Source organism: Notolepis coatsorum (assembly GCF_963971535.1).
Source record: "Notolepis coatsorum genome assembly, chromosome: 3".
Taxonomy (NCBI): Eukaryota; Metazoa; Chordata; class Actinopteri; order Aulopiformes; family Paralepididae; genus Notolepis; species Notolepis coatsorum.
In genome coordinates, this window is record NC_140167.1 from 66,348,120 (window position 1) to 66,365,261 (window position 17,142).

Below are 17,142 nucleotides of genomic sequence, written 5' to 3' on the forward strand. Positions count from 1 at the left end.
ACTTATATTATAATGATAAGGCATCTTTGAGTAAACTTTGAGTATCATTAAGTATCTTGAGGCTGAAGGCAGTGTCCTCTTTAAAAAAAAATCACAATATGGTCACCCTTGAAGTCGCATTATAATTCACTTAATAAAATAATGACGAGTCAGCCTCCTAAAAAGACAAAAGTTAGTGACATGACTCACACCGCCGCCGCCAAAGTAAGGACTTTGCTCTATATCGTCAATCAATAGTCAAATAAATATTTGATTAAGGAATATAATATGCCTTTTTGTATTATTTCTCTGTGTATCAGCAACATTTATATATTTTTATGTTAGACATTGAGGGAAATTAAGATTCTCAGATTTTTTACAAACCGCCGCTTATCAACTATACCGGTTAATCAGCAGGTGACGTATGTTGCTCATTAGTTGCTGATATCTGCTCAGGAGGTTTGAGTGTTTGCTCAGACCGAAAAGAAATTAGAGGGAACATTGGTTATGACTCTGTTTTGGGTGTTTTCCCGGCTATCCTAGAGCGCGCGGCTAATGCTAATGCTACAATGCTAGGACGCCGTTCCTTGTTCCCCGCCGAGGGCTGTCTTTACTAAAAGGTCTTCCCTCCTCTTAACCATTCATGCTGACGGTCAATCGATGTCTAATGTTGGGGGTTTAACGGGGGCTTGTTTACCATTTACATGGGTGGATGGGCTGAGGCTCAGGGCTGGTGTGCTTTTTGTGAATCTATGAATTGTGTTCAGGACTGGTGTTTTTCTCTGGTCTGCATCCCCTTAACAATTGTGTGTATGGGCTAGCCCATTCTGCAGTGTGTTAGTGGAGTTTTCGTTCATTTATTCATTTACCCTTTCATGGGTGCACACACCACAGTGGAGGTTGCTGCATGCCTACTAGTGAGGCAGTGCTTCACTAGTAGTAGACTTTGTATTATGTATTCTGTATTAAGTATTCTGTACTTCTGTATGACAACTATTAAAGAAACTTTGGTCTGCAGCCACCACTGCATCAGTCCTTTGCCTCTGACATGGTGGAACGGTGTCCCGCCCGGCCGACGCCATGAGGCGAGTCGGCCCGGCAGGTGGCTGGTGGGCTGTTAAAGCCTATACCACAACGGTATAGAATTAGCAGCGACTGGCAACATTGTTCAAATTGCTGTTTTTTCTGTCAAAAATGGTGTCGGGTGGTGGGGCCTTAGGGCCAGCCGATGTCAAAACATCGTGCAAGGTTTTGAGGTTATTCAGCTTTTGACCTAGCCGCAAGCTATAACCGCAGGGAGGGCTAGGATGCTGTCAACGCTTGTTCACAGACATCTTGGTTGGAACAGTCTCCCCTTGAGGAGGAGAGAAGGTTTTTCCCTCCTCAGGGCTCCCCTCTCCGGAGAGGGACTTTTGGTCTTTCCGCGGGAGCACGGGCGGTATTTGACCTAGGCCCCACACCGCCTCACACCGCGCAGCCAGAGGTGAGGGCGCGGCCTCGCCAGCGGCTGTGGGGAGGCCCCCGACCAGCGGCCATGTTTCCCCCACCTGAGGTACCCTGGACACAAAGACAACAGGTGATCACAAGGCCGACAGCCTTGGCGGCCGAGGGATTGGCTACATTAGATGAGCACGCCCTAAAAAAACTTCACCGTCTAGCTGTGTCTAGCTCGCTCTCCGGTCACTCCCCCCCCCAACACCAGCAGGATACAGGCTCTGATTTGTTCCCTTTGGCTGCGGGCCGCGTGCCTTCAGTGTAGCACAAGCGGCCCCATGTTTCGCTTCTCATGGGGACAGGGGCTGACACCCAGTTGCTGGCTAGGCCTGGGTCTGTCCGTGAGAATGCTGTGCTGTCAAGCGGCTCCCACGCCACACGTTCTGCGTCTGTGTTTGGTGAGCATGGTGTTGTGTCTGTCAACGACGAAGGTTGTCAGCGGAGGAACTCGAGGCCCAGGGGGTCGCAGCGCGAGTTCCCCCAGCCCCGCCCTCGCCAGGCCGGGTATCACGTTAGTGCCTTAGTATATAAAAACAAAAACAAAATCAGAAATTAAGGACAACAACAACAGACAGCAGTTAAAAAACAGTGAAACCAGATAAAAAAAAGTAGAATAAAAGAATTTAGATAAAATCATCAGTCACTAATTAAAAACAAAACTATAGGAACAGTGAGGACAAGAAATAGTGCCTATGTATGACCAAAGGCCTGTCTAAACAAATGTGTTTTTAGTTGTTTTTTAAACGAGTTTTCAGAGGGGGCTGTTCGCAGGTCCAAGTAATATCACTTGTGAACAGCACTCTAATTATACTTTATTAACAATAATACAAATGTTTTTGGAGTGTTTTGGAGTGTTTTCTGAGTGCTCTCAGAGAATACCGCTTGTTACCACAAATTAACAAAACCCAATTGTTAATAATATAACGAACAATGACCGTAAGGATTATATTTCCCTCTACATTGTAAAAAAGGTCTCAACTTATATTTTCAAACTAGTCTTGTCTAGTTGAATCCACAAAAAAAGTGAGTATTAAATATCTTGTTTACATCACTCCAATTTAGTTAATTCAACTCCTATTTAGTTGATTCAACTCATATTTGGTTGATTCACCAAAAACAAAACAAAAAGCCAATGCAAATAGGTTACTTTTGCATTAGGTGAATCAACTAAATAAGAGTGATAAGAGTAAACTTGAAATTGGATATTCACTATCTTCAATTTAGTTGATTGAACAAAAAGTGAGTGAAAATATAGGTTGAGAGTGACAAACAACTTTTTTACAGTGTATGGATTATAAGGGAATGCTAGCGAGGAATGACGCTGTATCTGCCCCACCAATCCCCTCAAATGAACTTCAACATCGCCCATGTTTCCATATTTCCCTCTTGTAATCCATTGGTGATGCTATCCGATGGCCGGCTTGTTTTCTTGGAAGTGGAGGCAAGCCATCTGGCCAAGGCATTACTATCACAAGATGCTGACTGATGGCAAAGCCAGGATACATCCCAGTGGCACGTGCATCCTCCTCCCAGCCAAAGGTTCTTGAAGGAAGAGAACTTGACCCCCACTGCTGCCGACACACAGACCTCCACCACACAAATCCTCAGAGAGCCCACACTGAAATTTAAACAGATGGGTGATTTCTACTTTTATTTTTTTTGTGGAAAGATTATTTTAAGGTAGCCTGGAAGCCAGTCTTTCTCGCAATTCTTCCACATCGATTTCCAGAAATTGCAATGCAATCGGAGCCAATCAGGCACTGCGTTCTAACTGCTGTTTCGTCCCTCCCAGTGGAACAACACAGCCCCTGATTGGTTCCCGTAGTAGACGATGATGACAACGTGAAATACAGGCCGCAGCTGGCAAAGTAATGGTGTCTCCCGATGCAACAAAGGGTAACGTTAGACAGCCGTAAGTGAGGGCGGCTGGGTGGCGCAGCGGACATTGCGCTCGACACCAACGCAAGAGACACCGGGTTCGAATCTGGCTGTCGGCGTTGCCTCCGGCTAGGGCCGGCCGTCATACTAACTCGATTGGCAGAGTTAGCGGGTGGAAGTCGATGGGTGGTAATCTGGACGTTGTGGACAGCGACTCCTACAGGTCGGTTGGGGGACGCCTGCACAGCAGAGACAGGAAATGGCGGGGGTAGTGTGAGCCTCCCACACATTACATCTCGCCAATGAGAGTCCGCACTGGCAGGTGAAAAGATGTGACAGGCTGCCTCCTCATGTATCGGAGGGGACACGTGATGCAAGGCTTCTATCCTTCCTACAACCGGCCAGTGGGGGGCATATGCGAGCAACGTTCAAGACAGGGGAGGGGAGAATTGGCACACCGAAATTGGGATGGGAGAAAAAAAAATAGAAAAAGAGGAGAAAAAAGTGGATACAAAAAAAAGACAGCCGTAAGTGCAGTTATAGTAGAAATAGACTCAATAACAACAATTAAAGAAAAACAGCAGTAGTACACACTTTCTAGTACACACAGCAGGCTTTCTCAGTCTACTACTACACTACTGCAACACACTGCTCGCTGGCCTCCCGGCCACTGCCACTAAGCCTCTTCAACTCATTCAGAACGCAGCGGCCCGCCTGATCTCAAACCTACCGAAGTCGGCCCATGTCACCCCACTTCTTAGGGACCTGCACTGGCTCCCCATTGCTGCACGAATCCGCTTCAAGGCCCTCGACCTAGCATACCGTGCGGCAAAGGGAACCGCTCCCGCCTACCTCCGGTCAATGGTCTCTAACTACACACCCTCAAGACCCCTACGCTCTGCATCTTCTGGCCGCCTCAGACCTACTCCTATCCAAGCTCCGGGAGGGTCATCAAAGAGAAGTCGCCTATTCTCAGTCCTTGCCCCACAATGGTGGAATGAACTACCCACCCCAGTTAGGACAGCCGAAACACGTCCAATCTTTCGCCGTCGACTAAAGACGCACTTCTTCAACCATTATCTGAATTAAAAAAAAAAAAAAAAAAAAAAACGAACTAACCTTACTCTCATGCACTTGTCCTAATAAACTAACCTACACTGTAGCACTCAACACTTTGATGAACATTGTTGCTCAGCTGATAGAGTTGTGCCCTTCCTGATGGCTTGTCGTACAGAACATGTAAGTCGCTTTGGATAAAAGCGTCAGCTAAATGACTAAATGTAAATGTAAATGTAGCCCATTCTTCCAACTGGGTTTGGAGGAGTTACTGGCGTTACGCTGATAGGGGAGGCAGGGTGGCCTAGAGGCAAGGCCAGATTAAGACTTCAGAGGCCCCTGGGCCAGATTCTTGTGGAGGCCCCCCCCACACACACATACACGTGCACGCACGCACAGTGGCGTTTTTATATGTCACTTTAAAAAATATATAGAATATTTAGAAGTGGTGGGCTCTGAGGGCCAAGCTAAAAAGACTTTGATCACCCCTGCCCACTTTGACAACCTAGGATGGCTTAGAGTAGATGACAGAGTACAGCAACTTGCAATGGGCCTGGTCTACAAGATACACTACACGACCAAGGTACCCATGTACATGTCAAAATACTTCCCAAAGGTCAGTGAATACCACAATCATACCAGAGGGAGCTCCACAAATCATGTTAAACCCAGATTCGGCTCAAACAAGGGACTAAACACGTTTCGCAATTATGCCACATCAATGTGGAACGCCCTACCCAAAGCTGTAAAGGAATGTGAATGTGAACACCTACGGGAGACTGCAATTCGAAACTGGCCCCTGTAAATGTCCTAACACAACCCCCTCCAATGTACAGTAAATGACCAAGTATGGTTTTGTCAATATTCAAGTTCTCAAGTTCTCAAGTTCTTTATGTTCCAATGTACAGTTTTGCTTGTACAGTTGTACAGTGTCCCCCACCCACCGACCCCTCACACCCACCAAACCACCTCCAATGTACAGTCCCCGCCACCCCCCCAATCCCACCCCACCTACCCAACCTCCTCCAATGTACAGTTTCTATGTCAAATGTATATACTCTCTTTTCTGGACTCTTTTCGTATCACAAACAGTACTGTATTTGCAAATCTGGTATGTCATAAATGTATAGATGTAGCAGTAGCCTACTGTCTATCTGTATGTCATGTATGTCATATATGTTATGATGAATTGAAAATGGGGGACCCTGATGTAAACAAGACGAAAGTCTTTCTCTGGTCTGCATCCCCTTAACAATTATTGAGCTGTACTGTACTGTACTGTACCCATTCTACAATCTGTTAATAAAGTTTTCAATCAATCAATCAAGCAGAGAAAAGAAACACATCATGTTTAGATGGGGGGATGGCGCCATCCTCAGGAAGAAAAAAAACATGCACACACTTTGGAGACAAGAATATAATATTAGAATAGTAAGCTTACTTTTACGTGAATGTCAATTTAAATTATAATTAGGGAAGGGAGGGGGTTGAAATGTGTTTTTGTCTTGTGTTACTGTCTGTGAATTAATTAATTAATGAATGAAAATTGTATTTAACAGATTGCAGAATGGGTACAAATAATACAGTACGGCTCAATACACACAATTGTTAAGGGGATGCAGACCAGAGAAAGACGTTTGTCTTGTTTACATCAGGGTCCCCCATTTTCAATTCATAGTGACATGTATGACATGCACAACATATATGACATCATGACATTTATGGCATATTAGGGACATACATGACATACAGGTATATAGTACTGTTACATTTGTGACATATATGATATGCAAATATACAGTACTGTTACCCATAGATCCTGACAGAGAGTATATACATATGATGGGGAGGGGACTGTACATTAGGAGGGGGTGGGTGGGTGGGAGAGAAATATACATACGGTGGGGAGAGAATATATACATTACATACGGTGGGGAGGGGACTGTCTATTAGGTGGGGGTGGGGCTGTATGTATGTATGTATGTATGTATGTATGTATGTATGTATGTATGTATGTATGTATGTATGTATGTATGTATGTATGTATTGTATGTATGTATGTATGTATGTATGTATGTATGTATGTATGTATGTATGTATGTATGTATGTATGTATGTATAAAAGAAAAAAAATACAATAGAAATATTGACTGACGTTTTTTAGGCGACTCTTTCGAAGTTGGTTAAGGTTAGAGTATGGAATCAGGGCTGGTGTTCTATCGCCCTGCTCTAAGACAAACTCTAACTGTTACAAAGGATCAGATTAAACCGAATATATATATTTATTGATTGATATATATTGCATAGTATTTGTATATCGTTTGATATCCCTTGTATATTCCTTGTACATATACACGGAATGTCCCTTTAGCCTAGTGCAGACCATAATATTTCATTCTCCTATTGGACAGCGGTCCACAGGCGCCAGAGCCATGCCTCCAGAGTCAGGTTCAAGGCCACCGACAAGACATGTCTGTACATGCCCGGCCTTGCCCAGGGATACGAGACAGAAATGAGATTGGCACTAGATTGTTCGCCGTGCATATAAATATGGCGCAGGTGAATACAGAAGTAGAGTTACCCAATAAGTTGAAGCCTCACCCACGATACAACGTGCGGTGAAGTATGGCCTGTTTGGCCCCAAATAGAGCATTGAGACCGCGTGCGAATTAATAACTGAATTGTCAGAGTTTGGCGCTATACCGTCGAGTGCGACATATTTCTATTAAGTCAGTAATAGTCTATTTGTGTATAGTGTATCGTGCGGCTAAAGTTCTACAGTGACCAGCATCACCAACGCTTCCTCGTACCAGCTAGAGTGCTTATCCAGGCTGGGCTGCTTTCATGGCGCTTTCACCCGAGGAGACCTAGACGAGAACCGTGTGGACATGTACACTGGATTAATCTACCCAACGACTACATAGCCCTTTGCGGCTGGATTATATTTGTTTTGGTCCTGTGAATTATGGAGCGGAGAATCGCCGACGCCTACACGTGTGGGATTTACCCTGTGAGGAGCCAGGTCGAGTCGGCGCCTCAGAGAGCCTGAGGCCGGCTAGCTTTCTTCACTGTGGAGCTACAGTCTACGGAGAACAGCTGTATTCGTCTGTGGATCAAGAGACTATTGCACCGTCTCCTGTACTTGGAGTCTCCTTAGTCATCGTTGACCAGACTCTCTACTACCGACAGATCCTCTACCCCTGCTGGCTTACAACCGGGGGGACTCAAACGGAAAACCTCAAACTCTTATGAAGAGGAGAAAAAATACTCAAGATTAGCCACTTGCTGACGGCAGGGTGTGACATACCGTATATTTTAGTTGATGAAATATTTTTGTTGACTAAAAATAAAATGTTGTGACGAGGGGCCTCCAAAAAAATTTAAAATAAAAGTTAAAAAAAAAATAAACAAATATTTGGGGCCTCTAGTGACGAGGGGCCTCCAAAAGGCCTCGAGTGACGAGGGGCCTCCAAAAAAATTTAAAATTAAAGTTAAAAAAATAATAATACTAATTTGGGGCCTCTTGTGACGAGGGGCCTCCAAAAGGCCTCTAGTGACGAGGGTCCTTCAAAAAAATTCAAAATTAAAGTTAAAAAGAAATAAAAAATAAAATGTTGGGGCCTCTAGTGACGAGGGGCCTCCAAAAAAAATAAAAATAAAAAATAAATATATATATATATATTTTTTTTTGGAGGCCCCTCATCACTAGAGGCCCACGGGCCGCGGCCCGGACGGCCCGGTCGTTAATCCGGCCCTGCCTAGAGGTAAAGAAGTTGGCTGGATCCCCGCCACTGACAGGAGGGTGTATTCCAGCTGTGAGCTGGTGACTGAAGAGTGGCTGGTATAGAATATAGAATATAGAAAACTTTATTGCCATTTCAACCATGGTTGATTGGGATTTGTCTTTACATCTTTACTGTTTACTGTTTGTATTACATCTACAGTGCCCACCATCCTGCCCAAGTGCCCTTGAGCAAGGCACTGAACCCCAAAACTGCTCCGGGGGCACTGCACTGCGGGTGACGCTGCGCTATGACCTCTATGATGAAATGCATATGTGTGGGGGACTGTGTGTATGTAACTAGGAGGGATAGGCAAAAAGACAAGTTTCAATTACCTTGTGTACATTGACAATAAAGTGTTCTTCTTCTGATTGGCTGAAGGAGTTTGTCTGTCAAGGCAAGCACTCCCGCCCACTGAAATGGCTCTGGGCGGCTAGAAGTTCAGGCTCAGTTTGCGGTAGCAGATGAGCTTGCTACCAGGCAGATGTTAAGCCACGTACTGCTGGTCCATGATTAGACCACATGGAAAGTGACAGGAAAGATGGGAGGGGCTACGAGAGAGGCGATGACATGTAGGGCTGCCTGGGTTAAAAAATTGGTTCAAGCGCCTCTATCCTCCATTACTCACAACCAGCGCTTCTGTCTAACAGCCCGTTCTGCGGAGTGCACAGGACTATTGAGAAACGATACGAAATGTCCATAGGTTCTCCCAGCCCACGTGACCATTTCTAGCATTTCCATTGGCTATAGTGACAGACATAGGCGGCGGGTATATATGGCCAGGCTAGGCTATGCCTACCCAAAATATTATGCTGGGAATTTTTAAATGTATATATAATGTGTGCAGGCTGCTGGCTATTGTGTGTGTCTTGTGCTGCAGCCCGCTGGCCGAGGTGTCAACGACGAAGGTGTCAATCGGTGGCAGCGTTTAACATTCCAGGTACAGGCAGTAACCAATCACGCATAGGCTCAGGTTAAATAATGTAGCCAATCACATCATTCACATGATCAACCTGATCCCGCAGGCCGAGTAAAGCAAACATCTGCGTTCCGAATCTCCGACCGCCGATCGCTTTGTAGCGAACACCAGCGCACTATTTTGAGTCAAATTTCAAAAAACTAAATGGATATACGGTATTTCTCCAAGGCATATAAACAAAGTAATTTAGAAGCTGCACCGGGCTGGCCCTGGGCATAACTACCGATCACCTGAGGCTGTATGTTGTTTTATCTTGGCAAACAAGGGCTTGCTCTAAGAGGACATGATGACGAGTTCATCAAATCGTGGAAACTTTTTAGAGCTACTGTATGTACATTGTTTTCAAAGCATGATGAGATCTAAATTACGAAAAACGTTCCCATCATTGCTGTCAGCACTGCAACTTGTGATTCAAGTTGTGAACGGTCTTTCTCAGCAATGAGGCACATCACATCCAAAACTGGCTAAGAACAACAATGCGCCAGTCTGCTTCACATTGAAAGTGATCTCACAGACAAAGTTAAAGCAGAAAAGATCATTGATGCCAAGACGAAACGTCGCATTTTGCTGCATTAAGGTAAGACAATGGTTCATCTATTATTGGATGCATTCATTTGAACACTTAATTTGCACTATATATTAAATGAGTGGGGCTCGCCTCGCATAGCCTAGTGGGTGTGTGTATTGACAAAAAAGTTAAAAATGTGCACGCTCCGCGCTATATAGCCTACCCTAATGTCCGGTTCACGCACCGCCTATGGTGACAGACATAGATAATGATTGTGGTTGTGGAAATACAACAAATCTACGAAACCACTTACTGAGACATCACCCGTCAGACGTCACGTGACATATGCAAAAGCCAATGTTTCAATAAAAAGTACATTCATGTAACTGCTCGAGAGTCAATTATTAATGTAAACATTGATATTTTTAACAATGTAACATGTTAGAGGGATCCTTGAGCCATTGAATCGGATTGAATCGGAAATCAAGAATCGAATCGGGACCTTGTGAATCAGAATCTAATCGTTTTGGAAAATCAGTGGCGATACCCAACCCTATGATACTCTATGTGACATCAATAATGAATGGATTCAAACCAGTGATCCAGACCAGTCTTTTGTTGAAGGACGATCTTGGTTATTTTCAAACATTTCCAAACACAATTTTTCCGTCATCTGACCGAAAACGTTTTTTACACACACTTGAGTTGGCCACAGTTCTCCCACCTCCACGGGGCAACTGCAAAACAGCAACAACAACAACAACAACAACAAAAGTTAGTTTTCACTCTAAAATGACTCTGAAAGGAAAAAATTTCAAGGAAAGCAACAGTTGTGATTGGAGAATCAAGAAAAGAGGGCGGGTTTGAGATAGGTCCATTGGAATTATCCTTTAACATGAAGGATGCATAATTCATACCATCCCCCTCATCCCCACTCCAACACACACATACACACACACACAGTGCCAGGGTCAAATGACCACTTCGTTACCTACATTTACATTCACATTTAGTCATTTAACTGACACTTTTATCCAAAGTGACTTACAAGTTGTGTACAACAAGTCAGCAGGAAGGTACAACTCTGGCAGCCAAGGGTAAAAGTAACATAGTTCATCAAACAGTGTCAAACTCGAGTTCTACAGACTTGAGTGCATATTAGCATAGTACGTAGTAATATAGGTTCCTTAGTAGCTGAGTACAGAATAGTAATAGACAAAGAATAGTACCTCAGACATAAACTAGAATTTAAGGGCCGTACGATCCTGACTACTGTTTGTGTCAGCATCTTTAGATGGAATCCATAATCATGCGCACCAATAATATACAGCACAGAACACAGGAATGTTCACCTTGAGATGATCGCTAACCATCGCCAACATGTGTCTGGCAGACTAGCTAGTCCAGAGCAAACTAAACGAGGCTAGGGTTTCTGCTTTTCTCCCATATCATTCCACGCGTGACCAAGTAGACATTTATTTTTGAAATATATACAACGTTGTGCTTTCAACTCTCCGTGTGAATGAGACTAACAACTTGCCTCGCCTGGGATTTGAGGCAGTAACTCCTCTGTCTCACTGTGCAACACCAGCCCCCCCGCCCTTCATCCATCCATCCCTTCATCCATCCATCCATTCATCCATCCATCCCTCCCTCTGAGCTGCAAACCATATGGGCTCCCCGTCTCGCTCCCTCTGCGGCCGGGGCTGAAGGAGGCTGAGGATGTCTGGAGGAGGATGCTTGGGGAAGGGGGTTGGTGTGGTGGGGGGTGTTGGCGGGGAACTCACAGAGCTCTGTTTGTTCTGGGTTAATGGGTCAACCTGAAGGGAACGGTATGGTGGTGGAAGTGGGCTAGGGCCTGTTTGTTTGGGAAAATCTGCAGCCATGATAAAGAAAAAGAGACGTTTTCAAGTGGAAGAGGAACACAGTGGCGCTGTGTTGAGAAACAGCTACAATCAGTGCACGCACACACACACACACACACACATGCATGCACACACAAGGGCATAGGTTTGGTTTCAACATGGGGGGGGGGGGTTTAAGGGGGGGGGGCTGTGGGTCCTCCCTTGAGCGTCAAACACTTCCTTTCCTGCCTTCTGGTATACTTTTATGCACCAATTTGTGCCTTTTCTGCATCAATTTATGGTGGAAATGTCTTTATTTATGTGAAGGTAAAGATATAATGGAATAAAATGCAGTAAGGCTCTCAGGCATTCTGTATTGCTTTCAAATATTCATTCTCCTGTAGTGTTTCTGGGTTGTCTTTCATATTAGCTATATTTTTTGAGGGGAAGACATTTTGCTCTTCTCAATATTGAGGGGGACATGTCCCCTGCAACCCCCCCTAAATCTACGCCTATGTGCACACACACACACACACACACACACACACACACACACACACACACACACACACACACACACACACACACACACACACACACACACCTCAGACATAAACAAGCTAAAAACTAGAATTTAAGGGCCATACAATCCTGACTACTGTTTGTGTCAATACAGTGTCTTTAGATGGAATTCATAATCAGGCGCACCAATAATATACAGCACAGAGTGAAATGAAAGGAAATTAATGCAGGAGACAGGTCATGAACTAAAATATGATGCGTCTGTGCCCAGGTAGTCTCCCCTGATATATTTCGGTCTGTATCATGTTAAATACTAGGGTCTAACGCTGTTCCTCTGGACACATCTCTGTCCGTTATTGAATTCCACAATGACCTGTGTCTTTTTGTTCTTTGTATGGCTTCTCCCTCTTAGTCAACTAAATTGGCTCATTAGGGTCTAAGTTGATTACTTTGGTTTTTATTCATTTATTTCTTCATGCTGACAAGAGTTCTTTCCAGGAAAACAAAAAAATCTGAATCAGAATCAGAAAGGTATTTATTGCCATGTAAGCTTGCACATACAAGGATTTTTTCTTGGTAATTTGGTAATCAACACAGACAATATCAACACTTACAAAACAAGTAGGACTAAATACTGTATATATATTGTTGACAGAGTCACTTATGGGGCAACAATAACTTGGTCATGACGACAAGGTTTCTCTCTTTAGCCTTTGGTGTGGTTTATTATCATTGCACCCAACAGTACACGAGACCTTCTCCTTCTGAGAGGCGACGGAGGAAGAGACAGAGGGGGAGTTAACATCTCCTTTTATACCTCTTACCTGGCGCCAGCATTAATAGCTCCGCCTATAGCGCCCTCTTGTGGAAACAGTTAGACAGTTACACATCACATAACTTTAACACTCCCACTTACGGCTGTCTTGTATACTGTACAACTTTTTCAAAAACAATTCTTCAAAGAAAATAATACAGTTCACAGAGCATCAAAAAGAATATGGCAGTCAATACTACATAACAGGCAATATTCACACACCAAACATGACCTCTGCAAATCTTCTCAATTTCAGTTTGGAAACAGGCTTCGTCATAGCGTCTGCTACCATGTCGTCTGTCGGACAATAAACAAGTGTCATCCTTTCTTCCCTGATGACAGATCTGATGAAATGATATTTTATATCCACATGTTTACACCTCTGTCGGCACACAGGGTTTCTCGCAATTGCAATGGTTCCCTGGTTGTCTTCATAAACAACCGTTTTCTTATATACATAGGTATCCATTCCTTCAAGCAGTTGTTCTAGATAAATACATTCCTGTATTGTCATAGCTAGATCCATGTATTCGGCTTCACAAGTTGATAGTGCCACTGTGGGCTGCTTCTTTGTTTTCCACGAAACCAGTGAGCTGTTTGTGTTCAAACTCACACAATACCATGTGGTACTTCTTCTATCTGTGGTGTCTGCCGCCCAATCTGCATCACTGTAGGCTTTAAGCCCTAAGCCCTCCCTGTTTACGATAAACATGTTTGCTGTAATCCAGTGCTCCTCTGTGGGGTCAGCAAAATGCTGTGACAATTTTACTCACTACAAAACATAGGTCAGGGCGAGTACATGTTGTCAAATAAATGAGGCTACCTACAGCTTCTCTGTACATTTTTACATCTGTCCATTTCTGAGCATCCTCTTGGTAGTCTAGTTTTTGATCACATGGTGTTTCCCTTGTCCTACACTCTTGCATGTCAAAACGTTTCAGGATCTTCTCCACATATCTCTTCTGGGATATTTTTAGACAACTGGCAGACTGTTCGAAGTCCATGCCTAGAAAATGCTTTAACCTACCAAGGTCCTTCATTTTGAATCTGGTGGAGAGCATACTTTTCACCTGCTCTAGGTTTCTAGTGTTGTCTGCTGCGATGATCAAATCATCCACCCAAATGACAATTATCACTTTTCCTGACTCTTTTGACTCCCTTGAGTAAACACAGGGGTCTACTGGGTTCTGTAGGAAGTGATCTTCAATGAGACATGTATGAAGCATCTCGTTCCAATTTCGCCCAGACTGTTTCAGGCCGTAAATGGATTTTTCTAGCTTACACACTAGCTTCTCTCCTTTCTTCTCGTAACCTTCAGGTTGTTCCATGTATATCTCCCTATCTATGGGTGCGTGCAGGTAGGCTGTCTTCACATCCATCTGGTGTAAAATCAAACTGTCCTCAGCCGCTTTCTGCATCACTACCCTTACACTGGTCAGATTGGCTGTGGGGGAGAATGTTTCACCATAGTCTATCCCCTCCCTCTGACTGTAACCTTTAGCTACAAACCTGGCTTTGTACTTGTCGTGGCCTTCAATACCCTCCTTGATTGAGTGCACCCATTTTCCTCCCACTGTCTGTCTGCCCTCTGGTAACTTGGTTGGAGTAAAGGTGTGGTTGTCCTCTAGGGACCTCATCTCCTCATCCATTGCTCTCTCCCATTTACTTGATTCAGGGGACACTATGGCCTCTTTAAAGGTCTGAGGTACTCCACTCACTACTCTGTAGCAGTAATCAATGCTGGTAAGTGTACTGTCATCCTCGTCACTTTCTCTCCGGGCATAGTCTTTCAGATACTTTGGAGGTTTGTGTTCCCGTGAGGGATACTCCCACTGCATGGGGCACGTGACGTCACCCTCGGGTGCTCCTCGTCATCGTCCTCTGGGGGTTGCTGACTGTCTGTCTGCACGACTGTGCTAAGTACACTAGGCTGAGGTGTCTCTGTTTCTTCACACCTTTCTCTGGAGTCCAGCTCTGGCTCCTCTGTCTGAGTCTCGTTCTCACATGTTGTCTTTGTGACAAATTTGACTAGCCTGTGTTTTTGCACTTTCCCTTTACCGGGATAGTATACTAGAAAAAGAGTCCCTTTTCACATCTGGACTCGAGCTTTCCTCTGTCCTGCTGGTAAGCATAACACACTGATCCAAATGTGTGCATTCTAGCTAGATTACATTTCTTTCCTGTCAGTGCTGTATACGGGGTGGTGCCTGTGTGCTTATTAAAACACCTGTTTCTGGTGTAAGCGGCTTCTTGTACCGCATAATGCCATAGACTCTTAGGTAAGTTACCAGCTATTAGCTTACACCTAGCCATATCGAAAAGAGTACGTCCTTCCCTCTCTGCCACGCCGTTCTGGTGTGGGGAGTACGGACATGACGTCTCGTGTCGTATCTTGTTCCTTCTCAACAGTGATTGGAACTCTCTATTTGTGAACATCTTATGTTGCCATAAGGGGCTACATCTGCAAGGAATTTCTCCGTGGCCTGGAATGTGTCACTCTTTGCTTTGAGAAAGTAAACAAACACTGCCCCTGTACACACATCTGTAAAAGACTGTACATATTTAAAGCCACCTAGCCACCACAGTACACGAGACCTTCTCCTTCAGAGAGGCGACGGAGGAAGAGACAGAAAGGGAGTTAACATCTCCTTTTATACCTCTTACCTGGCGCCAGCATTAATAGCTCCGCCTATAGCGCCCTCTTGTGGAAACAGTTAGACAGTTACATGCAATCGTACACATCACATAACTTTAACATATATTTTCTTTAATTAAAGTAAATACAATCAAATGGAATATATAAACTAAATTAGAAGCAAAATAAAATAGAATAGAATATAGGACAGGGCTGTACAATTGTGCAGGATTGTTTTAGAATATACACTAAATTTGAATAAAAACAAGAATACAGTGGAATAGAATATATAACAGAGCTGTGCAATTGTGCAGTATTGTACAACAAAATATGAACAGTGTCATGTTCAGATGCTCACAGTTTTGAGAATATGTGCAATATATAATAGTCCAGGAAGGGTGTTTTAATGTAACACATTGTGACAGACGCCTATGTAATGTAAACACCTTTCTGACATCACAATAATATCCACAAAGGTCTTTCAAAATAACTAGATTCAGAGAGCTGCTCCTGCATTACCACATGCATAAACGTGTCATTCATGATTATACCAATTTGTGTCAGTTACATTAAATGGATAGTTGTGATTTTTGGAACCATAGCCCTATTTTCTACTGACCAATGATGTCGATGAGTCTTTTCTCAGCACGACCCATGCTGTTCCTCATAGGTCCGTCTAGTTGGCCAGAAACTGATGCAAAGTCAATGGGGTCAAACCTACAGTACTGTATATTTGCATATCGTATATATGTCACAAATGTAACGTACTATATGTCATGTATGTCCCTATGTCATGTATGTTGTGTATGTCATAAATGTCACTATGAATTGAAAATGGGGGACCCTGATGTAAACAAGACAAACGTCTTTCTCTGGTCTGCATCCCCTTAACAATTGTGTGTATTGAGCCATACTGGTATTGTACCCATTCTGCAATCTGTTAAATAAAGTTTCCATGCATTAATTAATTCATTCATTAATTCATTCATTCATTAATTCATTCATTCATTCATTCATTCATTCATTCATTCATTCATTCATTCAACCTCTGGTCTGTATAAACTGACTGAAGCTCACTGAAATGTATAAGACACGATAAGATAATATATTCCTTTATTGATCGCCTTGGGGAAATCCGGGCATCATAGCAGCATGGGGGAAGGGAAGTATAGTTATGGGCAGAGTATTGGAAGGCAAGGAATATAGGCAATAAAATCAAATCTGAATATAAATATATGAGAAAAATAAACAGTATAGTAGTAGTAGTAGTAGTAGTAGTTTATTTTACAATTTACAATTTGTTCCTCACATCTTACCCATTCACTCACACACCGACGGAGGAGGCAAACATGCAAGGTGCCAACCTGCTCATCAGCAGCAATTAGGGGCAAACAATGTGATGCACTCCTATCTTTTAAAGCGTGGCAGTGCTGGAGCGGGGCCCGACTAATTCCCGGCTGTCAATGAGTTAAGTGTCTTGATCAAGGACACTTCGACACGCTGCCCGGGAGGAGCGGGAATCGAACCGGGAACCTCTGGATTACCAGACGACTGCTCTACCTCTACCTCTGCCTCAGGCAGAGATACTTCACTCCTATGGTCTACGAACTGTTACTAGTCTATAAATCACTCAACGGATCAGGTCCTGGAT